The sequence below is a fragment of the Elaeis guineensis genome, chromosome 8, assembly GCF_000442705.2.
Source record: "Elaeis guineensis isolate ETL-2024a chromosome 8, EG11, whole genome shotgun sequence".
Taxonomy (NCBI): domain Eukaryota; kingdom Viridiplantae; phylum Streptophyta; class Magnoliopsida; order Arecales; family Arecaceae; genus Elaeis; species Elaeis guineensis.
The window spans coordinates 138,583,389-138,599,531 of NC_026000.2; the positions used below are offsets into that span (position 1 = coordinate 138,583,389).

The 16,143-nt window shown below is 37.0% G+C and overlaps 1 long non-coding RNA gene across 1 annotated transcript; it reads left to right on the forward strand.

Annotated features, from left to right (window-relative positions):
* The first annotated feature begins 2,984 nt into the window (after positions 1-2,984).
* On the forward strand, positions 2,985-9,613 carry LOC140859663 (uncharacterized). Its single transcript, XR_012143363.1, has 4 exons — positions 2,985-3,141; positions 3,207-3,262; positions 9,181-9,222; positions 9,322-9,613. It is a non-coding gene; the product is annotated as an uncharacterized lncRNA (long non-coding RNA).
* The last annotated feature ends 6,530 nt before the right edge of the window (positions 9,614-16,143 follow it).

A 16,143-nucleotide genomic window follows, 5' to 3' on the forward strand; every position in this document is an offset into this window, starting at 1 on the left:
TCTCTCTCCCTCTCTCTCTCTGGGAGGGTATATGATGATTCAGAAAAGAGAAGGGGGTGAGGGGGTGTAAAGCTGCTGCACTTTTCTCTTAATTTGCTTGCTAGGATCATGCCTGATAGAAGATGTTGAGTGATCAATTTTTTGATATAATATTTGTGAGTCCACAAATTGATGTCATTGCTGAGGAAAAAGGTATAAACAATATCAGCTATCATTTTTTTGGGTAGAACACAACCCAACCTTTTTTATTATCTATCCTTGGATGATTTTATTAACTTTTTTTGGTATAAACAAATTGTCGTCATTGATGATCTCGTGGACTGCACGGAGATGCAAGATGGCAGCTGCAGTCTTCCCATCGAAGATCATGAAAAGATGCAAATGGCACGCTGGGATGGGACAAAGCTCCGTCAGAACAGACCAGCCAAAACCCTGATCAGACCCGCTAGCCACCTCTGTTGGATTCCAGTGTATCAAAATGAGGTCTGGCCTGTTATTTAGCTTGGCCCAAACTTGAATGTGCCCGTGGAATTAGCCTATCAGGATTTTCAATTCAAATTATGATGCTGGTTAAATATTCTGCAAATATCTTAATGCATCTTTACAAACTAAAATATAGCTCTCATGAGACATTTTTTTAATTGGTTGGACCATCGATGTAAAATAATATACCGAGCATAAGGTTAAAAATAACAGAATGGAAGTTCAAAACGTAAAGAGAGAGAGAGAGAGAGAGAAGTACGACCATTCAACACTCTTTCAGAGAAACTATGCTTACTAGGTGGAGGGGTGGGACTGCCATGGCAACTCCTAATGTATTTCTTACTTGTATCACGCTGGAAAGGTATGAACAAAATTTGCAGCTAGATCTTGGCAGAGATCAGCATATGTTAAAGAGTCTTTCAACAGAGGGATGTGGAATATGTATAGATAAAATAGGATCTATGGGATACAAAAGGACAAGCTGGAAATGTACACAGGGTAATCTCTTTTATGATCATCTGTAACTGGGTGATTGGTGGGGCTAAATCCTAAACTATTAGCCAGTTAAATTAGCAACAGCCACGAATTCCTCTAAATAAACAACCGGTACATATTTCTATCTAATTTATATCACATGAGCTGTAAACATATCTGAATAACATCGTGTAATAATACGTCTGATGCATGCAAGCTGAAGCTCCAAGGATAGCTTGAAGTAGCTTTGGTCGAGCAATCCTAGCCGAACCCAACCCGTTCTCTTGCATCCTTACTTTTTGATGCTCTAACATCTTGTTGCTTGTGAGAGTTAAGTTTCCATTAGCTGCGGTAAAATATTAACCAACTTTCCCCTCCAATAAGTGTTGGACTGGAACGTTGTAATAAAATACTAAAGTGATCCTCATTTTTTCTGCTAGCAGTAAAACTACTTGGTCTTGTATTTCACTGCTTGTTGATTTACCATATGACTTGGTTTTCTCGAGTTAGCATGAAAAGAAGGTTAATGCTGTTGGTTTATATTACTTAGTACATAATCATCTTGATGTACGAAAAGTTCGTCAATCGAATAGTTTATATTCAACGATATCATGAGTTAAATAATAAGATAGATACACTAAAGGAGTGTTAGAAATTTAAAGAAAAGGTGATTAGGCATCTAGGTTTAATTATGTGCTAATGCACTCTAACCATTCAACTAAGTATTGTTGTGGTTCTAATAATATAGAGGGCACCAATAATCCTACATTGATTGTGAGTGAAGAGGACTTGCGCTTATAAGGAGGGATAATCCTTTCCTTGTGATGTGTCTTTAATTTTAAAAGATAAAACTATAAATCTATGGATCAGAACGGACAATACCTCACGTATAGGGTTAAGTCCTTGTCTACAATCGATTGTGAGTCAAGAGGGACTTGTGCTTATAAAGAGAGGATCATCATTCTCACTTCTTGACTGGGCCATGCTTGGAATGAAAAATATAAAACCAAAATAAAGCGTCCGTGGCCACTAATCCTTCTACCATGTGATGTGTTGATTTAAGAGTTCGGATTACAGGAGAAAAAAATTATTTTTTATTCTTTACTTTTTATCAAAGAGAGAGAAAAGAGAGTTCACGGGATTAAAAAAAAAAAGTTTCTTTATTTTTTTCTTTCCCATTGCTTTAGACAGAGAAACAAAAAGAGTTCAAGAATGAAAGAAAAAGTCCGAAAAGGATTGAAAGAAGAGGAGAGAGGATGGACCGATGATGATGTTTGTGGTGATTGGTGATTCAGATGTAAAAGCACATATCAATGTTCGAGGTGACGATGACATTTTGGATAGTGGTCAACTACCAGTATCATGATGAGGGAGGAGGTGGTGGTGAGCAAGATGCAATAGACGGTGAGGCTATTGCACCGACGACTAGATGGGAAACGACAATGACAGAGTAGAATATGGTACTATGGTGCTTTTTGTTGGAGAACCCATCACGACAAGGATACCATCGTCTTTCTCCTCGGCCCACCGCCATCCCTTCCATTGATATTCGCAGGGCCATCACCCTCCTCATCTCTAGTATCTCCGACTAACTCCGATCTGTTCTCTATATTTTTCAGTGGGTTCTATACTTCATCTAGTGACTTGGTTTTATCATGCAATATCGGATCACCTATTGAAGAGATTTTTAGAAGAAACAAGAGAAGAGACAAACAGATCAGTTAAACGGATCGGATCGGATCAAATCGATTTAATAAATTATTTATTTATTAAATAAGTTAAATAATTAGATCATATTATCTATCTATTAAATATGATAAATTTAGATGTAGATTCTAACATATCTAATAAATAGATTGAATTCGAATTTAATATTTTTTTGACCAATTTATATGATTCGATCCATTTATTTTTGTTCGTACGGAACAGATGCAGGCGGTGGGAGCTTTATTAACTAAGGCCCAAGATCTACAGGGCCAGGCCCACGTCCAATCCCATCTGGACCTTCCCCCAACGACCCGGTCTGCTCTGGCTATATATAGAACGGCGGTGGGAGCAAAAGCCAATCCTGATCGGCGCCGCGGAAAGGTGAACGAAGGCCTCCTGTCTCTCCTCTCCCTCCTTGCTCTCGGGTTGGGCTTGCTCCCTTCTCCTCCGATCGAACAACCATGTCGTCGAAGCAAGGTTAGGGTCTCTCTCTCTCTCGTCTTTGAGGATTTGGATTTGACGTGGACCTTTCCTTGTATCAGGTGGAAAGGCGAAGCCTTTGAAGCAACCAAAGGTCCAGAAGAAGGAATACGATGAGGTAGGTTGGCTTCCAGCCTGATCCGGTTCCGTGTTGTAAGATGATTTATTAACAGTAATGTTTTCTTGGGACTTTTGTTCATGGCACGGAAAAGCGAAAAGGGAATTCTTGAAGGATTGGGGCTTTGTATATTTTGTTCATATATTATCGTCCAAGACTTGGTATTTGGATGATTTGGGATATTTTTTTATGCTTTTTGGCGCTAAAATAAGTGTTCGATTAGCTTGAATTAGCGAACTTAACTTGTCATGATGGGAACTTTCCTTTTTCTCTTGCCAATACTGTTGATTTCTGGATTGAATTTTTGATTGAGCATGTGCCCGCCCTCTCCCTCTCGGTGATTTGATGCCCGGGCCACCGTTCTTCAATATCTTGTGTAGGCCTGCTTCTTTTCTCGTGCGGCTCTGCACTTGGCTTGGAAGAGAAAGATTAATATCTGAGTTTAGGGCTTTTTATATTTTAGTCAAATAGGTCAAGATTTCGTCTTCTGATAAGTTTAGAATTTTTTTCTTTAATGCTTCTTAGAGCCAATATAAGTGTTCAGTAAGGTTGAAATAATCAAAATGAATTGTCATGATAGGGATATAACGTTTTGTCGTATCAACAGTTTTGGGATTCATTTTCAGGAACAATAGATTTCTAACAAGGCACAACTAATTGTAATATTAAACATTCTCTTCATGCAGAAGTTGAGAATATATGATCCAGATCTTGTTTGATTAGTCATCTGAATGAACTTTTTTAGATTATGTCTGCACTTTGGGCACAACGTGGAGTTAGATATGTTCATCAACCATAACCACGCAATTTTTCTGCAAGTTAGGTATGTATTGAATGTTACATACTGGCCAAAGTATTGGCCGTTACTAGGTTTGCAAATAAGCTAAACTTGTTTTTCAATTTATTTAGATGGTGTCTGGTAGGAGCATTAGACCCAAAATAGGGCCTTATGCTGACCAAACACTATTTGCAAAATGGGCATAAACTTGGAATAGGCTATGCCCAGTCAAAGTTTCTTATGCTTGCTTTTTTGGGGACATGCTATTCCATGTCTATTTTGGAATATCCTTATACCTACTCTTCATACCCATTTCACCCTTTTAGATTGTCGTTTATATCATCAATTATATCATATAAATATTATAATATGACAACAATATTACAATTATAGTATCATATATTATATATAGTATTACTAGTATAAAATATTAAAATATTACTAACGATATTTTAATATATAATATTTAATATGTCTTGCTATACTATAATAATTGTTAATAAGATTATTATAATATGACAATATTACTATAACAATATTATGTTTGTTATAATAGATATTTAATATTTATTATATCACTTATAAAATTGATATCATAGTAGTTTCAATATTAATAAAATTTTGACAACCAAACAAAATCTAGCATAAACACTTGTCATAGCTTGCCACCTAGCATAGCTAACAGTATTCCCATTTTCCTTGTGCTTCTACCAAATGCCACCGTAGAATCTGGAATTAAGTGAGCTAGGAGTTCCTCGATAAAGTGTGGTATAGCTTTGGACAATTGAATTCTTTTATTTATTTCTTTTGGTCAATAAGGAAAGCTTAGAAAATCCTTTCATCATTAATTGGTTGGCTACTTACTCTTGCTGGAGGATAGAATTCTTTAAGGTAAAAAGGCTCCTTTTTTGTTGGTAAGGGAGGTTATAAAGAGAATGTCAAAGAGATAGTGAAATAGGTCTATCAATGAGTTATGAACCAAGAATACTGAATATCTCTGTTATTTTATTTTTTTAAGGGATACTTGGTTTTTCATCTCAAGTTTTAATGATAGTTGTTGCCTTTTAATATAGTGTTTGATACTAAAGGATCGGTAGACTTGTTGTGGACCAAATTGATTATTTCGGATAGGTCTAGACAGGGTTTGGAAGTAAGATATACCACATCTAAGACTTGATGTGAAGCCTAACTGCCAAAGGCCATAAATTTCTCATGTAGTGTTCATTCTTGGTATCCAGATGCCAAAGCAAAGCTCTCGTCGAGCACTATAGAAGTGCGACCACCACCAAGGTGTTCTTCATACCTTTATAATGTTGGGGGTTTGACAATGTTTTGGGCCCAGTAGGTGTTGGTCAAAGTGCAACATTCCTTTTCAAGTAAGACTTTCAACAGACAATTTTCGATTCAGTGGGAATTAGATCGACATAGCAGGAGACAAGGTTGATATAGAAATTGAGATCTAGCCCTATGTTAAATTTTACTCTAATATAAATTGTTTACTACTTTAGAAAAGTTCTAACTTCTTTTAACTAAGAGAGTAATTCAACCTAGATTTGGAGGCTCAGACCTCACCGATATAAATAAAAGGCACAATGGTCATTTTTTACTATTCAAGTAATGAAATCAAAAAGGGCCTGAACCCTACTTTTGCAATTTTCTAGATTTTTTTACATTTTTCTTTGAGAAGTTTGAGTTGGACAAATTGAAAAAAGTACATCCTTCTCTCTCCAATCACTTATTTTTAAGGCTTTCTTAGGGTCCTGAGTTCAGTTTACTCGGCCTCATTTTTAGTGCATGCAATCACTTGGTTGGTTGAAGTGACTACTTTTGATCATTGAGTGGGCAACTTTCATTTGAATGCTTTATCCTTCCTTGCTTTTAAGGAGATCTAGACTAGCAAGGATGAAATTTATGTTTCATTGATAAGGAAGAAAATTGATGAAATTGAGTTTGTGAAAACTTGTTTGGGTGGTTCTTTGTAAGTTGGCCCCTTGCTATATGTCTTTTGTATCTTGTTTTACTATTTTCTGAACAATGTTGAAGTTGTGCATCATTCGATAACAATTGATGTATATCTCATCTAGGTGATTGAAATAACTTGAAATTGATCATGGATGAAAAGTGGCTCTTCATAGTGGAATTTGGTTGCTTAAAATTGTGTAAAATCTGAGAAATAATGCTGGCATCTACCATATTTTCAGATCTTTTAGCCCAGATCAATCTCTATATTAAATGGTTTTAGAAGGAAATATTCCAATGTTGAAGCACATATGAAATATCTCAAGAAGGCAGTGCAACCGGCAACATAATAGTTGCTTGATTTAAGTGGATGGATAATAATCTCTGGATGATTTTTCTAAAGAATGAATTATTTTCAGGCAAGGTTCTCAATCTTAGTACTAGGCCCCATACTATACCATGTTGATATAGTGTTGGTACATCTGGTATGAGGTCAGTTCGATGTACTGAGACCAGTATGCCCTCCTGTACGGAGTCTCGGTTCTGTATCAACACAGTACAACACCCTATATGGGGCAGTACTCGGGCATCAAGTAAAGAAACTTGATGATTTGAGCATGGGCAACCCATTTGCTTTCTCATAGAAGATGACATGAAGGTTAAATACTTAAATCAGCTATCAGAAGATCCCTTGATCAAGGGTCATGAATCCCTTAGGTCAAAGATTTTATTTTGCAGTCTGGTTGAGAAATGTCATACCTCTGAAGTCCGCAAGGACTAACACAAGTCTGTTATTGGTTTGAAAATCCAAGTTCTATTTCTTGTCTAATCACATCTTGCTAGCTAACGATGAGCCTTACCTTATACCTATAATAAATTGAGAATCACTAGAAAATCCATCTGCCATATTTGTAAGAGGAAAAAAAATGTTATGCTGGATGACACCATATGGTTGTGCCAATCCAATAGCAGGGCACAAAATTAGGGATAATTTCAAGATGACATCCATGTAGTAGTAACAAAATGATATAGCCTAGTTTTTGAAATGATTTGGCTAGATAATTTTATTTTTAAGGTTATGTTTTCTGTCCTTTATCTTCCTTGACTTCAAATATTTATGATCTGTGGGAGTTTCTTTATATGATGAAAAAAAAGGGTTTTTGCAGGTTTTTTTTTTGATTGTGGGGGAGGCAGTTGGAAGTTTCCATTTGCTTGATGCTCCAACTTTTGGGATTAGAAATTTATTGTGGCCTCTTAGTTCTGGTTTTTATTTAAGTTGGATGTAACAATCTGTCCAAGTCAACCAAGATGATGATAACTACATGAAGGAGGTCACCATCACCTTGGTTTTAGATGTGATGAATTTCATGTAATGTCCCTCTTTCTGTGATCACAGCCTAGTGGTACTGGCAATGGGATGGTCGAGCGCAAGAAAAAGAGAGTATAGGAGAAAGAAGAGTGAGAAAAAGGGAAGGAAAAAAAGAAGGAAACTACAACAAAGAAAAAAGGGATGCCTTGGGTGACTGGACCACCTATCTTTGAGAGCTCATTATATTGTCCTTTCATGTCTTCTATTGCAGTTATGGGGTCTGTATAAATTTTTATTTTCTGATAGATATCATTTTGGGGTCAAATGTTGGAGAAGAAGAGGTGAACTGAAATGGGCATATCATTACTAAAGTGCCAAGTTACTTGCTAGATATAAGATCTGACACCCTAATTTTGGATCATTATACTCTCGTAGGTTGGTTGCGGGAAACTGATCAACACAAACTTTATGCAGACATTCCTGTTCCCTCTCGTTCCCCCCACCCCATTGCAACACACACTCACACGCATGGGCGCGCACACAAAAAAAGAAAAGAAAAGAAACACACCAATCTTACTCATTTTCTATTTTATTTATGTTCCCAATATTTATGCACATCAGAGAAGCAGGTTGGCGCACCTCTTTTAGTCCTCAAAATAGGTGTGCCTCACTAGGCAGTTGGATAAAGAGTTGTTTGCTAGAATAGGTTGTGGTGCAAAGCAAAGGACCCAAAAGCGCTCTGGCTGATTCTCAAGCTGAAATGGCAGACTGAAAAACGCTTGAGGACTTCCATTAAACCCCATAAAACCCTGGCACTCTGAGAAGCTCTCTAGAATCATATGTGATGATTTTTGAACATTTGTTCTTCCCGAAGTTTATACTTTGAGGAAATGGTTGACTTTTGAGCTTATCTTGGCATCTCATCATTATGAAAATCCCATTGATGTGATCTCTGTGTGTGTGTGTGTGTGGTGCGGCGCGCGGCGTGCAGACACACACGCGCATGCGTGCAGTTGAAGCATAGTTAACTGTTATGATTTGCAGTGGTAGAGCCTGAAAGAACATTGAAACACATGACATCTTCTGTTGTCGGCTCTCCTATTTGTGATTCTGTTGAACTCGCCAAATTCGATTGTGCAGTGATGTGTTGCAGTCACGTTAACTGAGCTTTGACCAAATTCTTAGGAGGGGGAATGAAGCTGTACAAGGTATTTTGAGTTGATGAATACCAAATCTACATAGAGTTATAACTTAACCAAACCATTTTCAAACCATTCTAGATAAACTGTATAGTTCAGATGATGGTCAATTCTGCTTGACTGTTCTTCATTTGTTCACTAGACATATCTGAAAGGGTTCACATTTTATTCTATGTTCTCACAGATTGTTGTTGGTTCAGATAGGATGGGGTAGTTGGGTTTCTTGCTTACATCAAGGCAATAACGGATTTCCTCTGACGGTCATTTGGGTCTTGTATTCGGAGTTCAAAGTGTCAAAGAGTTATTGCTGCAGGAAAATTTACCAGTCTTGTCGTTGTGAAACCTTCAGTCATCTACTTAAGATTTTTCTTTCTTGTTAATTTTGTTGTATGCTGAGTTGATATGTAATTTTCTGCTAAACATTAGCAGATGAGAAATAGTTAATGGTTTTGATGAAATATACATTCTTTTTCCATTCTGGTAATGTGTTTGGTTGGTTTATAGAAGAGGCTAGCCTGTCTATGAGTGTGTAGCTACAGAAGTGAGGCCATGTAAATCTTCTACCCTTCTGTAGCAGCATTCTAGCTTTTTAGTTGTATATTGTGTTGTTTTTGTCTATCTGTTTGTTGTTTTGACTCAGATGTCTGTATTAATTTTTTTCTGCTTTCTGTAGGCGGATCTTGCAAATCTTCAGAAGAAGAAAGAGGAGGAAAAGGTGAAGGCATTCTACCATTTGATGTGTATTGATTTTTCTTTCCTTACCTCTCAGAAGAAACTGGTAATTGACTTGTCCCAATGTATTTTTTCTAAACAGGCAATGAAGGAATTGAAGGCTAAGGCATCCCAGAAGGGAACATTTGGGGGCTCTGGTCTTAAGAAGAGCGGAAAGAAATAAATCCCCTGTTTCCTCATGTAATGCTCATGTTAAACCATCCAACAATGCTAAAGCAACCATCCGGGTCAACTCTAGTAGTGTTCTCATAATGTAGTACCTAACTATCATCTCCGAGATATGCATGGATTTGTCTGGCTAATATGAGTCGTGAGGCGGTGACTGTTGCTAAAATGAAACAAATGGAAAATCTACTACTGCATTAAACTCTAAATATTGGTTTTTTTCTGATAAATTATGGAACTGGAAACTGGAGTACCATCAACTCTTTTGTTTTTGGAAGCAAATGAAACAGATATCCGTGCAGGTTTGTGGAACATGGTGTTTGTTTATGGAGATCCGCAAGTGGAGGCAACTTTGATACAATGTTGTTTGTTTTATGCAGCACAAGTGAGATATAGTTCATGGACATGAGTTTCTGAGACGCCATTTTTTAAACCGATAATGTTTTCCTTGACTAATAATTTTATCTATAGCTTTGTAAACTGATAACGGTTGCGCGGGGTACCGTCAAAGCAGCATAAGCATGCTAATTTACTTTACGCCCGGTGGTTAAACATGCTGCGCCTTTTTATTTTTAAATCCGTGGATTCTTTGTTATATATTGACTTCAATAGTTGCGTTTATAACTGAGGAGTTTGGCTATTATCTCTGCCTGAAAGCCTAAGATGGAACCATCGAAACATGAGACCAACATTTTAGTTGCAATTGCTCGATGGTTGACCCACCTTGCAATTTTTTAGTTGTACGATCCAACGAATCTTTCCCACGGCGGTCTCCGTGGAAGACAGCGTTACTGCTGCTGCTTTGCCCCTACGAGCAATGGTAGGCCTTTTTTTTCCAACTTAGAAAACATTATATATATATATATATATATATATATATATATATATATATATATATATATATATATATATATATATATATATATATATATAGAGAGGATGAAAACATAGGATTTTTTTAAATAATATTTTTTAATATTTTATTTCAAAAATACTCTGGATCCAATTTTTTTTTCGAAACTACGGTTTCGGTGCCACCTAAGCCTAATATATATTTATATCTATATATATATATATATATATATGAGATGAAAACATAGGATTTTTTTAAATAATATTTTTTAATATTTTATTTCAAAAATACTCTGGATCCAATTTTTTTTTTGAAACTACGGTTTCGGTGCCACCTAAGCCTAAACCGTGGTTTAAACCCACGAGTTTGAGTCCAAGTGGCCGAATTGGTGGGTTCAACCCATGAGTTTGCATTGGTGATGTGAAAGTCAATTCAAAATGAACTTGTAGGCGAAAGCCTTGAATCCATAATTTCAAAATGAAATCGTGGCTTCAACCTATAATTTTATTTTGAAATCATCCATGGATCCCATAATGAAATTATGGGTTCAACCGATGTTTTTATTTTAAAATCGTAGATTGAACCCATGATTTCAATTTGATGCCAAATTATAGGTTTAACCCACAACTTTTGAAATCCTATCGTTATGATTTCAAAATTGAAATGGCGGATTCAACCCACGATTTCAATTTGAAATAATACCGTTACAAAATTGTGGGTTGAACCTATAGTTTCACTTTTGAAATCCTGCCGTTGTGAAATCGTGGATTGAACCCACCATTTTACGATATCATGGGTTCAATCCACTATTTCATATGCCTTTAAATCCAGCCTGAAGCCATCTTGCTCCCCATTGATTTTTTCGAAATTTTCTTCTATTGTGGTCTATTTCAACGATAATCCTGATCCCCATCCTAGAATTAATTTAATGGCTTCAAAAAAAAGTGCCGGCTTATCGGAGGAAAAGACAGCTCCAGTAGAAAAAGGGAAACAACCGACTCATAGGTACGAAGAGACTTTATTTTTAAATCATGAGTATAGTGAAAAATTTCAATCAAATTTTTTATGAAAGAAAAGTTATAGGAAGTAGAATAGTTGATTTAAATAGTTTTAGTGATTTTCGTATTGGATTTTTGTTCGAAAGGATGGGTTGGTTATCCATGGTTATGCTTAACAAGCCAACATATCCTACTCTAGTTTAGTATTTTTATAGTAATTTTAGTTTTGATAGTGAATCTTATTCTATTTCATCGTATGTCAAAGAACAAGTTATCGAGTTTAACTGTAGTGTTTTAGGTTAAATTTTGAATATTCCATCCGATGGTGATAGATATTTCAATACTACTTGTTGGAGTCATAGTGTTTTAGAGTATCCTAACCTATGTTAGAACTGTTTTTGGTCAGATCTGTAAACCTAATGCACATACGTTACCACTTGAAAATAGATTAATCCATCATATTTTTATATTTAATTTTCTGCCTAGAGGATGTCACAGAGATAACGTATCATATTTAGATGTTTATCTCTTAGAATGCTTCTCTTGGGTGATAGGGTTAATTTATCTTTTTTTAATGATACATTATATAAATGAATATTTTTAAAGTTTCAAAACTATTTTACTCTATGGAGCTGTTATGACTGCTATATTCGAGGTATTTGATATCCATATCACTGATGATGATGCAATTATTAAGCTCAGACCTACTAACACCTACAATTATACATCTTTGAGGCATATGGGGTATATATTTACTGATGGATTATGGAGGCATATGTCTAAGGTAGATGAAGAAGAATATGGCGGTGAAGGACATGGTCAGTCTACTGACAAAGAGTAATCTAGACATGCTACACAGTCCGATCAGCAGTCTTTCGATATGCATGCATTGTCTGTATGGATAGGTGCATTGGAGATATCTGTTAGGGAGGGATTTATACATATAGATGCTCGATTGGATGAGCAATTTGTACATATGGATGTCCAACTAGATGAGGGATTTGGATGATTCGATAAGTTTGTACAATATTTTTATCATTAGTTCCCTCCACCACCATACGATCCTGCAATGGATGATTAGGCTTCAACTTATGGTTACAGTATTTGAGGCTCCACTTAATCATGTATCATCTTTTTCATTTATATTTAGATTAATAAACTTTGGTTCTTATAAGAATATTTATCTTTCTATTGGTACTCACATTTTAGATGGAATCATATATTCTAATCGATTTTATATTAAACTTGAGATTTCATATAAATTATTATGGTTTAATTCTTAGGGTTTTATGGTTTGGCATTGTTTTAATTCTTTTGGTGTTAGGGTGTAACAGACCTAGACCACCTGGATCAACCACCTAAATAGTTGGGCTTAACAGACTAGACCATTCTTACCATTTTATAGTTTAAAAAAAATCAAAAAAATTGCACATAGCGGTCATTCGGCCCAAAGAGGTGGTCGACCGGCCAGCTTGGTCAACTGACCTATGCAATCGGGTTGGACCGTTGGGCTCTGTCTGTTGTGGTCGACCGATTCAGAGGCGATCAACCCCTTCAGACCGAGCCCAGTGGTCTAGCCCGATTGCTCAGGCCGATCGACCATGGTGACTCAGAAGCATGCCATTGCAGTCGATCACTTTAGTTCGAGCCCAATGGTCGATCCTAGTCAATCAAGGCAGTTGATCGGCTCAGATCGAGCCCAACGGTCCAGCTCGATTCTCGGGTCAGCCGACCACTTTGGCTCGAAAGTGTCCAGTTGCAATCGATCGTCAGTCTGAGCCGGCGACCGACCTGGATCGAGTTGGCTCATTCTGTCAAACAGTTTCGTCATTTTTTTCTTCAATTATTCATAGATTATTTGAATTTTAATTTCAGTCTTGACATTTAAACTTTGTTATTATCCAAGTCAGAAATTGATGAACCCAAAACCTTGAACCTAGAACCTATTATAACTTTGAGATCATATATTCAAAACATGAAAATTTTCTCTTCGCAAGTAAGATAAGGCTATGTTCAATTAACCCTGATTTAAAGTATCATATGCATTTATATAACAACATCACATCAATTGTTGGAGTAAATATATATCGCATAGTTCAGATAAACAAATGATGATGGTAAATCATGTAATCACAAGTTCACAACCACATGGTGAAAGAAAGCAACTCTGAACATTGCCTAACCCAAACAACAACATCACAATCGACATACCATTAATTCATCCACAAATTAACAAAGTCTATTTATATAACAATGTCAAATTAATGTGGTACATGTATACAATACTATCAAAAACATCATGTCTCATAAGGCGGTTGTTGTTTCTTTCTTGCAGGTTGCTTCCGACGACCTACAGGTTGCACTTCGCTTGGGCCCTCATGCTCCTCGGTACTAATCTCTACTTGTGTAACTATCTCCTACGTGGCTCCCTCACCAATATGGCCTCCTACGTGATATGAAACTCCCTCTCCATAAAGCTTGGATGCCGTATAGTCAAAAGGCGCTACAGTCTCCTCAACGGACTAAAACTGGGTTATATCATCGTGCATGTATGCACCCGAAGATATATATGAAGTCAATGTAGGGAACTCTAAAATCTCATATGAAGAGGCAGTAGGTCATCGGCTATCGCAGCTGTACATAACAGGAGGTGCTCCAGATGATGATGGATGCAAAAAAGGCAAAGGAGTAGACTGTGATGTACCACAGCCATGACCGTAGGCATCAGCAGAGATGTGAGCATGCTCATCGATGGCATGAAGTACTGAAGTGCAAATCCCCTGGATGACATGCACGAATGTAGACATGGACTATGGATTGGTAAGATCATGAATTTGCATCAAACCGGCACTCTAACATAGATAAACAACTAATGAGCACAAGTAGCAATGATTAGTAGCATGAAAAAAAATGTGTGAAAATTTAATTAAACTCATACCAGATAGTCGAACATGGCACCATTACCACAAATGAATTGATGAGTGATGTGACGATATCGCTGCATATATGGATCATAATAGTCCATCGTATCGTCCACCGCTAGACCATCGACAATATGATCTCACCGACAAGCTCCGGTATATCCTGCCGCAACCCAAACTGCTGCATCATCCTATTGGGGAAGTGCCACTCTATGATATGAAAACAAATAAGTGGCACTCGACATCGCCATATATCTTGTCCCTTGAAGCAATAATCCGATAAAGATGCAAGGACCTCATTGGTATATGGCTTCCATGCAATCTATTAGCGAACAAGATGTAAGTAATTTAAAAATTCATGATTAAAAAAGTATCAGCACATAGATTAAAAATAAAGCACAAGTATACCTTGTGCGCTCTCAGATGATCGAGCTGGCATCGATATGTGTTCAGCACATGGATGGAGACCTGCATCACATCAAAAGCATCTCTCCATCTACACAACGAAGTTGGATAAGTCAGTTAAATAAGTTAGTCACTCAGGGCTAAATATTAACATAATTAATGTATAAGTCATTACTTACCTCATAGCTAGCAGATCCTATGGCAATGCTCCTCTGTTAGCCAAGTCCATAATAAGATCTACAGGAGGATCTCTTAATCTATGAGGTGCTAAACATGGAAACCTATCCTATACCCACACCTGAAGTAAAATTAATGCACCCGCTATATTATGTATATCTATCTTACTGGCCCTACACAGCTCTCTATATAGACAAGCCAGACCGGCATTGTCTCAACTGTAGTATCCGACGGCCTCAAAATCAGTAAGTAAAGGCAAAAATATGATATTCATCAGATTCTGTGATCTATCCATGAACAAAAAACCCCCAATCAACTGCAGAATGTATGCCCTGGCATAAGGTTGTACGGTTATCTACCTCGGAGGGTAGCTCATGGAACTGCTGACCTAACCATACCATACTCAATCGAGAACCCTTGAGTTTATCAGGAGGTGGGACCACACCTAATAAATCAAAACAACCCTACCGCCAATCTTGATGTGTACTACCTATAACTGGAAGACCATCAACCAGTAAGCCCAGCTGGATGCCAATGTCCTCCAATGTGATAGTGCACTATCCATGAGGCAAGTGAAATATATGAATCTCCAGATGCCACCGCTCCACGAACGTAGTGATCAAATGCCAATCGAGTGAAATGAACCCAATGCGGCTAAGGTGATAAAATCTGGACTGCTGCAAATATGGTACTATGCGAGCATTCTTCAGGACTCCATTGAAATATTCCAACAAGTTAGTGGTCATCATTCCAAATCATCTACCATCATCATGTGCAAGGGACCATTTTGTTGGATTTGTGTCCTAGAAGTCAATTATTGGCTGACACATTATGTATTTTCAAAGCTTAAACTTGTACTTGTAATTTTTTATTATCAATAAAAGATTTTTTCATTCCAATCATGTTTATGTGTCCATGATTTATCTTAAAAATTAACAAAGATGATTTTTGTATATTCTTAAAGTATTAAGAATTTGGGACATACATTAATTAGTGGTTAATTTTTAAATGCTCCTGATCAAAGAATCGTCATGGAGGACAGTGATCAATCCATTCGAGATCGATGCACAGTTCACCTCCCTTGTGGACAGATGAATCTTGGGTTTGCAGTGTAGGGACACTGGGGTGAGGGTGTGGGTGGTTGTTAGAGAATAATTTACACTGAGCGTGACCAACATGAAAAATCATATGGATATCTACTCACTCATCAGTGATCTTCTCGATGCTGCAGTGGTGTAAGTAGTCTTTGACCTACAGTATCATTGACTATTCACAACGAGACTACTGAGTTTGATTGCACGTTCTTTTACTCCTTAGTTATTCAGGTTCTTGCTGTATATATTGACTTCCGTAGGTTCAGGTTCGTTGTTTGGAGTAGGATGCAC